This window comes from Lolium rigidum, chromosome 7 (genome assembly GCF_022539505.1).
Source record: "Lolium rigidum isolate FL_2022 chromosome 7, APGP_CSIRO_Lrig_0.1, whole genome shotgun sequence".
NCBI classification, from domain to species: domain Eukaryota; kingdom Viridiplantae; phylum Streptophyta; class Magnoliopsida; order Poales; family Poaceae; genus Lolium; species Lolium rigidum.
In genome coordinates, this window is record NC_061514.1 from 316,317,187 (window position 1) to 316,328,169 (window position 10,983).

The window sequence follows — 10,983 nt, forward strand, 5'->3', positions numbered from 1 at the left end:
CTTCGACACGGCGCACGAGGCCGAGCAGGCGTATGACGCGACAGGTAGCGAATCGGCTGCCCACGCCGGAACATGAACTTCCACAACGTCAACACGAGTGAAGCCGCTAACAAGCAAAGATGTTGGGCGCCACCAAACATGACTGCGGTGTCTCTACCACGCCAAGGAAGACAAGCGCGCCATGGAGGCGCCATCACGCGCGACTCCGTCGCCTCTATTACGCCAAGGAAGACGAGCACGCCATGGAGGCGTGGGCGACCCACTTCCTAAAGGATGCCGACGCTCTGGGCGCCTTCTAAGCATCAAGGAAGGCAGCAAAGAGGGCCGACAACGTAGGAAGCTGGTCCGTCAACGAGATCAGCGATGATGACTAACGTTGGCTCGACCTCTTCTTGTCTACCTCCATCGAGAGCTCAACCGACGGCGACCACAATGGCAAGTTTTAGTCTATTTTTATTTTCCATCTATTGTATGAAGTATGTAATATATTTTATTTCTAGTCTTTTTATTTGGGTTATTTGATCTTCGTTTCACGGCATTTTTGGTGAAGCATGATCTGCAATTTACGGTGGTCCGATTCACTATCGCCTGTCGTACGTGCTTAAATCACTAAACCAGCGCTGTAAAACAGTTTTAGCGCACATCTTTCTAAAGTATGTGTTGGAGATGCTCTAAATATGCTCATGGGATTAAGAAAAACACTGATGTGGCTAAGAAAACATGATCAAATCAAGTCAAATTGCCCAAAGGGTAGTTTTGAACGGTTTTTAAAATTTAAGGGTAAAAGTTGAACCAACTGAGAGCTAAGGATTATAAAGTAAACTTTAAAACAAGTTTAACGGGTTAATTGGACTTCTCGCATTTGTGATCGACCATGCTGGAAGTGTTAAAGTATCTCAACTTTTTTTTTATTTTAACGATCAATACCACATATAATCATAGTCAGTTCATGAACTCCAACGATTACAAAATAAAGTCTAAAAGATAGTAACAAATCTTTGAGATCTTCAAATTCTTTCTTCCAAAATATAATCTTATACTTTTTTGAAGGAAACCAAAGATAGATAACGAACCATAGACCTGTAATACCGACAAAAGTTCTTCCATAATTTTTTAAGCACGCAACCATTAAAACAGTCATTCAATATTGGCAAGAGTACCAACACCAGTATGTAAGGGAATAATAACTGACTAGCTTTGTCATCGTCGATGTAGAGCCGAGAGTACGAATCACGATTGTCGAGAGCGTAGCTTCGGGACAAAAACTGTGAGAATAATCCTCCTCACGGCAACAACGACAAAAGATCCAAAATCGATCTAGCGAAGCAAGATCTGAAGATCCATACCTAAAAAATTATAATTATTCAACACCACCATCGACGCCGGGAAGAAAACTATCTCAGCTCTTGGATCTTCGTGGAGACCGTCTTTCGTCCGTTTGGATATCAGTCGCGGCCCCCCGCTGTGTTATGTCACTTTTATCTCCACTTTGATGCTTTTCCACTTCATTATAAGGTGCGATCGCAGCTGGTCACATGATCTCACTGGATTTGATTTCCCACCCGAACTTGCCGAAACTTTCTATGCTATATGCACACACACGAGTGTACACACTTGTTCAGATTGCGTTAGCTGAGTAGAAAATGTATGCTTGCAACAAATCGTCGCTATTAAATTAGGGGTTAAAGAACATTTTTTTTTACTGCGGACTGATTTGCAAAAAACAATTAACGTAAATAAAATGTAAAACGATTACAGCAAAACCTGTGTGTTTGCAGTAATAAAATGTTGTTCAAAAAACTTGTAGATTTATTTGTAATAAAAATCACCAACTATTTTAATGAAAAAAATCATATTACAGTAAAAAAAACAGAGCAAAACACAACATCCACCAAATGCCCAGAAAATCTCACAACATCTCGTGTGTGCTTTTCTAACAAAATCATGCGAGTTTGTTACAATTTTTGTTGTCTCCAGATCTGCTAGTGCAGCCAACATGTCCTCTTTTCCTGATGAGTAGACCTGGTTCCCAATCAAGGCCCTCCACTCGAGGACGAATGCGAAAGTAGTGTGCATTCTTGGTGGAGTGAAAAGGTCAAATCGGCCAGATATGAGAGGGAATCAGGCCTGGGCCTAGGCGACAGAAGTTCATCTCGGTGGCCTGACAAGACTGGACTAGGCGTTCACGAGAATGTCGCTAGATCTCACAGGGTCAAAACTTAAACTAGTTATAGTGAGAGTAACATATAGTAATATCAAACACCCCAATACTTTTGGTGACGTTTAATGATAATAAATGAAGAAAGATAGTGAGTTGGTAACTAGCTACTATGTTATCATAACATCACATATTTCAAAATAAGTTGAGTCTACAACCTAACAAATACTACCTCCACTCCAAAGGTTAAGGCTTATATTATTTTTAGAAAGTCAACTATGTCAAGTTTGATTAAGCTTTTGCCAAATATCATTAACATGCAAAATAAAAAAATTAATATCATTAAATAGATAATGAAATACATTATCGTATGTTGTCTACAAAATATTATATTTGTTGATAGATTATTCTAAAATTTTGGTCAAACTTTACTTGGTTTAACTTTTTTTAAGAAAATATAAGTCTTAAGCTTTGGGATGGAGGTAGTATGACTTTGTATGCTATTATATATATGTCACTACCCACTATAGAGATATTAACATAGAGAACTAACATGTGCTATATGTTACTCTCTACTATGATTAGTTTTAGGTAGTGCATGGGCGTGAGCTTGTTGCGCATGTCTTGGCCACTCTGGTAACCACTACTAGGAAAAAGGTCTAGCCAGAAGATCACTAGCAGTGGCGCACTACTGCACTGGTGCGCCACTGCTATATAGCAGTGACGCACCACAAAAATGTGCTCCACTGCTAGTTATGTTACCAGTGGTGCATCTGGTCAGCAGTGCGCCACTACTGTGGCTATGCCAGACCCACCCCCTCCCACAGACTTACCAGTGGCGCACCACTTTCTGGTACGCCACTGTTAGTTAAGGTAGCAGTGGCGCACCTATAAATGGTACGTCATTGGTAAGTGTGGGGCTATATTATAAATAAGGTTTAAAGTTAGTAGTGGAGCACCACGTACACATATATGTGGTGCACCACTGCATGAAATTCCCACCGGCGGACACAAGCCCAGTCCCACGACACGCGGCACCCCGCTGTCCCCCGACCCCACCCACCGCATATGGCCAGATGCTCCACCAGTCCTCTCTCCAATAGTTCTCTCCACCCACCCACCGCACATGTCCATCTCTCCTCCCCTCTCATGTAATCTCGCATCTCTCCTCCCCATCGCGGTTGCTTCCTCTCCAAATCCGGTAGCATCCTGCCACAGTGCTATATTGCCCGCCTCGTCCGCGTCCCAGATCGCCCACCTGTCGACCCCGCCCGCTTCTGCCGCCCCACCATCATCTCCAAGCTCAACTACTACATCCCTTTCTTTGGCTCAATCGAGACCCTCCTCCAGGCTCTGAAGAACAACTCCTAGCTCCTCAGCTCGATGGCGCGCGAACCAGTGTGAGCAAACCTCTGTTGCGTTGAAGCCGCGGGGGATAGTGGTGGGGCAGTGTCGGCGTTGCAGATGCGGGGATCGACCTGTCCTCGCGCCGGTCTCCACGCTCCGCCGCCGCCCCTACCTCTTCATATGCGCCTCCGCATTGTCGCACCGCCCACCGGGCTCCGCCGCCGCCCCCTCGTTCTCTCCCCCACCCCCGCCCCTGGTGATCTTTGGCCCAGACAAGGTCGACGCCGAAGGGATGTGTCCAGGTGGCCAACAGCCTCACCCCTGCCGGTGCGTCGCAGTGGACGTCGTGCCACTACGCTCCATCCGTGGCGCGGACGCCCTTACAGAGGACATCACATGCACCGCTAGGAGCAGACATGGTCGGCGCCAGGAGCAGTGACAACGAAGAGGAGGCGCTGAGGCAGCAGTCCACCTCGTCGTCGACCTCCGCGCCGACGTTGACCGGCGGTGTGCAGGAAGACGGAGCTTCTCCATCCCTGTGGATGCAGGGACTTGATTGCTTTTCCCTTTTTCTTTTAGGGTTTTACTTGCAAAGTTCAAAAGTTGGTTGTATTTTTCTGTAATAAATCTTCTATATATATATATATATATATGACAAATGTTCAATCGAATCTGTCTTAAATATGAAAATGAAAAGGGTATGAAAAGGGGAACATGACCACCGCACCACGTCGTGCATTTTTGTTTTTTTTTCTACAGCGTCAACACTGCAAGGGTTTCCTCTGGACGTCTACATGGAGTGTGACATCTTAGAGAATCATGACCTCTTTTAGTACGCGGCAAACCCAACACAAAATCCATACTAATGTCTTCCCAAGGTGTAGTAGGTGCCGGTAAAGGAGTATACAAACCGTGAGGCTTCAGCTTGGACTTGGACTTGTTGCAAGTAATGCACCTCTTCACATACCTGTCCACATCCCGCCTCATTATTGGCCAATAAAAATGGTCAGCTAGCATGAGTAGCGTCTTCTCACGCCCAAAGTGACCCATCAAACCTCCAGCATGTGATTCCTGCTATAAGAGCAAACGCACAGACGATTCTGGAACACATAGTTTATTAGCTCTAAACAAGAACCCATCATGTATGTGATATTTTTCCCATGCTTTACCAAGAGCACACAAGCGATATGGTTCAGCAAAGTCATGATCAGTAGCATATAAATCACATAGTATCTCTAAACCAGTAATTTTAACATCAAGTTGAGTTAATAACATATTCTTCCTAGATAGAGCATCAGCAACAATATTATCTTTTCCCTTCTTATGCTTAATAATGTATGGAAAAGACTCAATAAACTCAACCCACTTAGCAAGACGCTTATGTAAAGTAGATTGGGCTTTCAGATATTTCAAAGCTTCATGATCAGAATGTATGATAAATTCTTTTGGCCACAAGTAATGTTGCCAAACCTCAAGAACTCTAATTAAAGCATACAATTCTTTATCATATATAGGATAGTTCAACTTAGCACCAGAAAGTTTCTCAGAAAAATATGTAATTGGACGACCCTCTTGCATCAACACACCACCAATTCCAATACCACTAGCATCACATTCAATCTCAAATTGCTTATTGAAATCAGGAAGAGCAAGCAACGGTGCAGAAGTTAACAACCTTTTCAGTTCATCAAAAGCATGATCTTGGGCTGCGCCCCACTTCAAAGACAACACCCTTTTTAGTCAAATCATTTAAAGGTGCAGCAATCGTACTAAAGTTGGGCACAAATCTTCTATACAACCCAGCTAGACCATGAAAACTTCTTACTTGACTCACATTCATGGGAGTAGGCAAATTTTGAATTGCTTCAATTTTAGACACATCTACTTCTACTCCATGCTTAGAGACAACGTAACCCAGGAATATGACCTTATCTTTGCAAAATGTGCACTTCTTAAGATTACCATAGAGTTTATTATCACGCAACACTTGCAAAACATGTTGAATATGTATAGTATGATCAGATTTATTGCGGCTATAAATTAAGATGTCATCAAAGTACACAACCACAAATTTGCCAATAAAATTTCGCAAAACATGGTTCATCAGTCTCATGAAAGTGTTAGGTGCATTAGTTAAACCAAAAGGCATTACTAACCACTTATATAAACTAAATTTGTTTTAAAGGCTGTTTTTCATTCATCCCCTTCTTTCATCCTAATTTGATGATAACCACTACGCAAATCAATTTTAGAGAAAACAGCAGCACCACTCAATTCATCTAGCATATCCTCTAAACAGGGAATAGGCCGGATGACGATATCAAATAGTAATGTTGTTTATAGATCTACAATCTATGCACATACACCAAGTACCATCTTTCTTAGGAACTAGAATAACAGTAACAACACAAGGACTAAGACTTATTCAGATATAACCTTTATCGAGTAGCGCTTGTACTTGCTTCTGTATCTCCTTCGTTTCTTCGGGGTTCGTTCTATATGGCGCCCTATTGGGCAGCGAAGCTCCGGGGATCAAGTCAATTTGATGCTCAATACCACGCAATGGTGGTAGTCCTGCGGGTACCTCCTCCGGAAACACGTCGCGGAATTCCCAAAACATTAGAAACACCAAGAGGAAGGGGGGTCATGTCATTAGAAACCAAAACCGTACCCCTGTACATAAGCACTAGAGGCATGGATGTAGGATCCTCACTAAATTCTCTCATGTCTTCTTTGGTGGCTAAAAGCACTAAGGAATTCACTCGCTCACTTTTCGTTATATCACTCACGACATTAAAATTCTCTCGCCTATCTAAAGGTGCATCCTCCAAGTTTATTTCAACTTTCTGACGAGATTCATTGACAATCTGTTGTGGTGACATAGGCTGCAAGTTAATTTTCTTGCCCTTGAACTCCAAGTGATATGTATTGGCACGGCCATTGTGTTGCACAGAACGGTCATAGAGCCAAGGCCGACCCAATAGTAGGTGACACACCGTCATAGGAACCACATCAAAATCAATGCAATCCTTATACGGTCCAATCTCAAACTCAACACGCACCATGTGATTTACCTTCATCCCACCATTGTCGCTCAACCACTGAATATAGTATGGATGCGGGTGCGGTAGATACTTCAACTTCAGCTTGGTACACAACTCCTTGCTTGCGAAATTGCGGCAACTCCCGCCATCAATAATGACCTTGCAAGCCTTGTCATGACCAACTAAAGCCTTTGTTTGGAACAAATTGCAGCGCTGAGTAGATGCACTAGGCAACACATTAAGAGCACGCTGCGACACAACAATAGTGCGAGCATCAGACAGATATGCATCTTCACCATCAGTGTCATAGTCACCATCTTCTGGAGCATTTGGATCAACATCATCTCCAGTCTCATACTCATTGTCCTCATTAACTATCATAACTTTGCGGTTAGGACAATCTCTCTTGAAGTGACCCTTGCCACCACATGTATGGCAATTCATATCGCGGTTGCGCGCAGTAGACATGCTAAAACCACTCGAACTTGCAGCAGTTTCGGCCTTCTTTGTGTTGGACACATTGTAGACCGGCTTGCTAGACGGAGTAGAGTAAGGTGCGGAGCACGTAGATGGCGCCGGCGCCGTAGATGGGGGCGCACAAGGCGTGAAGCGCCCAGCTCCCGTAGCACGATCTTTAACCTTTGCTTCTTCAGCCAACTGTGATTCAGCTTCTCTTGCATGATGTAGCAATTGATTCATATTGGTGTAGCTGTAATGACGAACAATGACTTTGATATCATACTTCAATCCATTGATAAAACGTTGTATTATCATCTCTAGAGACTCACGGACACGGCCACGCTGCATAAGCATCTCCATCTCCATGTAGTATTCATCAACAGTCTTCACACCTTGTCTCAACGGGGTCAACTTATCATAGATAGTGCGCAAATAATTAGTGGGCACGAAACGAGAATTCATCGCCTCCTTCATAGCATGCCATGTGGTAATAGGTGTCTCACCATCTTCTTGTCGATTACGAACAAGTGCATCCCACCAACGCAATGCATAACAATCAAATTCGGAAGAAGCAAGTTTGATCTTCCTATCTTCAGTGTAATTATGTAAACGCCATAACTTCTCAATCTTCAGCTCCCAAGAGAGGTATTCTTCAATATCAGCTCCTCCTTCAAACTTGGGTATGGAGAACTTGGGCTTACCCAATCCATCTTCTCGCTCAAACCCACACGACCTGGACGTCGGAGTTCAGCAAACCCACGAGGGCGGTGACCACGCTCAGCACCACGATTAGCATTAGGTGCTTCATCCTGTAGATCAAGGTCTTCATCCTCTTGTTGCTGTTGGTTTGTCAGATTTTCAACCGACAGTTGCAAAAGTTGAAGACTGCGCTGGATATCTGTCATTTGATCTTTCATGGTAGTGACGGTCTCACTAGTAGCATCCAGCTTCTGGGAGATCCCTTGGACCGTTACCCTAAGCGCATCATCCTGAGTGCGGAATTCACGTCACATCTCATTGCGAAGAGCTTCATACTCCCTCCATGTGATGATATCAGCAGAATCCATGTTTTCCTGGTTAACAAGTTTAGCATCACTAGCAGACATGGTTAGTAGATTAGTGCACTAAATCAAAAATATATGGTGGTACTCTCACAACTCACTCAAAAACTGATAAGAAAAGGAGATCTTACCGTTCCAAAGTAAATTAGTGTTGCTTACCACTTGTAGTAACAACTAGTGCACGGATGTAGCGAAGCGAATATCAAGGGTATAAGAACAATCACACAGCAAATCAGGATATATGTGGGGCTATAGGTAGGCTACCTATTTGCACCAATAACAAGCTCTAGCGCTGACCGCAGACAACCAATGATAATCACACAAGGCGATAAATGTGGCAATGTAACTATATGGAGGAAAGGTTGCAATGCACTCGAGAGACACTAGCAAAGCTCAACGCAAACAGGCACAAGATTGCTCAACTACAGGTGCAGAAAAGTAAACTAGGCCTTCACTTGATCTTACTAGCACTTGACACTTCTTCTTTTTGGATTTTCTTTTTGTAACACACGCAGCTATGTAGCTCTTTTTTGCTTCGTTGCTATTTTCTGTTTTTTTTATGACTCAACACCTTGATAACATGGCGACAGATAATGCAAAGCACCAAAACCCTAATGAGCAGCCTGTCGAGCGGTAAAACTAGTCTCTTCTGGGGAAGTTCCTAGTCACGTTTATCGAAAGGCTGTGGCTATGGTTTGGACAAACACACTGTATGTTATGTGGACTCGGAGCAACACAAACTGACTCTAGATGAAAGCGGAAACACGAACCCTAACAATACTAGATGGAAGAAAAAGATACGCAAAAACAACTACGAAAAGCAACTAAAACTTGAAATTAGTGCAATCTAAAGCTATGGCCAACCCTAACCCTAAATTTTTTTTGGCTTTTTTTGGATAGGAAACACTCACAACTCAACTATGGGGTGGATTGTGGATGGCTTACCGAGGAAACCCGAGAATCTGATACCAAGATGATAAGGGGTGGCCCGATCTTCTCAGTAAGCAATGGGGGTGATGATGATCACGAGGTGATAGCAGCGGAGGTAACTTGATGAAGTGGATGATAACTTGTACGACGCAACGAGATCTCTCGATTGGTCCCTATCGCTAATGCAACAACTCTCAACCCTGCAAGATATTCGTAACTCCACACACTTGCGCACGTAGCCGCCGACCACGAAGCGGTAAGTTGCAATCTACTAATTCCCAATGGAACAACATATCACACAAGACTTTCAGATCTACACCAAATCAAGCAATATGGTGTAGGAATTCAATAGTTTTGCAGAAAAAACAACTAAGAACTAGGGTTTATCTTAAACGTGGTCTAAAGCAACTTTGGGGGCGTCCCGGGCACTTATATACGGGTTCAGGACGACCTCAGGTCGAAAAAGTACAAAAATAACTGACCCAGAATAGACCTGGTCGAGACAGACTCGGACGCGGCAGGCCTGGGGGCCGGTCGACCGGTTCTGGGACCGGCCGGTCCGGTTCAAACCGGGCCTGGTGCCGGGTGGTGACCGGACGAGGCTTCCGCGCTTACTGGATAGCGCCCGGTTGGCACAAGCGCCACAGCCGGTTTGGACCGGACGGACCCGGCGTGGGATCCGATCGGACCGGGCCTAGGACCGGATGGTCCGGTGGCACGGCCAATCGGACCGGATCTGGCCCCGTCCTGGACAGCATCTTCTCCTCTCGCGCATGCCTCCCGCTCCTCCCTCGTGCGTCCATGGGATGTCTTCATGTCCAGCTCCATGTCTAGCTTCACGTCCATCTTCTGGTCCAGCTGCTCCTCTCCTCCTCGTGCGATGCTTGGTTCCTCTTCATACCTGATCATACATAAGTAATACGACTTAGGCAGTATAAAGTTCTCATTGATCAAAGTTTCATTTAGGAACAAGTTCACCTATTGTTTAAGTAGCTTTGCACGAGCTCGTGTCATTGGTCCAACCCTGACTTCATTGGACTTGAGCTTCACAGCAGGATCATCTTCTTGTAATGACGGAGGTAGTAGTGAGGTAGAGATGTCCTCATCAAACCACCATTTAGGTCATGTTAGAAAGGAACGCATGAAGAAACTCCATGCAAATGGATTTTGGAGTCATTCGATTTTTGAATCGTTCGGCGCTTGCAAATCTCTTCTAAAGAAAATGACTGAAATATCGTTCATATGCCAAGAATTGAACGGTTAACTAGCTTAGCGAAAACATACATGATGATGTATATGGTTCTTAGGCATAGTTGTGTGCGGAAGATTCCTCTACTTCACGAAAACTTCTAACAATGAATTGAGTGTATATATAAGGATATATTCAGTAAGGAAGAAGTTTGAAACATTTGAATAGATTCAAATAAATTTCAGATGAAGTGGAAATCATTGTACTAGAAAATTAAAATATCTATGATTGGATCATGGTGGAAATATTTGAATTACGAGTTTTAGCGAACATCTAAGAGAGTTATGAAATTGTTCTACAACTCACGTTTCTTGGAGTATCATAGTGATGATGGAGTATCCGAGAGACGTATCCAAACCTTGTTGGGTTAATGATGAGATAAAATAAAATGATGCCATTATATTTTTGTGGATTATGCTTTAGAGACTACCGCTTTTACACTAAATAGAGCACCATCATAATCCGTTGAAATGATACCATACGAGTTATGGCATGTGTATAAACCCTAATAGTCCTTTCTTAATTTTTGGTATGCGTAGCATAAGTAAATGAGTTTACAACCAAAACCGGATGAATGTCTTTGTTGTTGTCCCAGAGAACAAATTGGGAATTCTTTCCACTATGAAGTCAAAGACAAAAGTGTTTGTTAATGTTACTTGCTTATTTTTCAAGAAATTGTTTTCTAGTGAAGTATTTGAGTGGGAGGACAATGGAACTTGATAAGGTTCATGAACC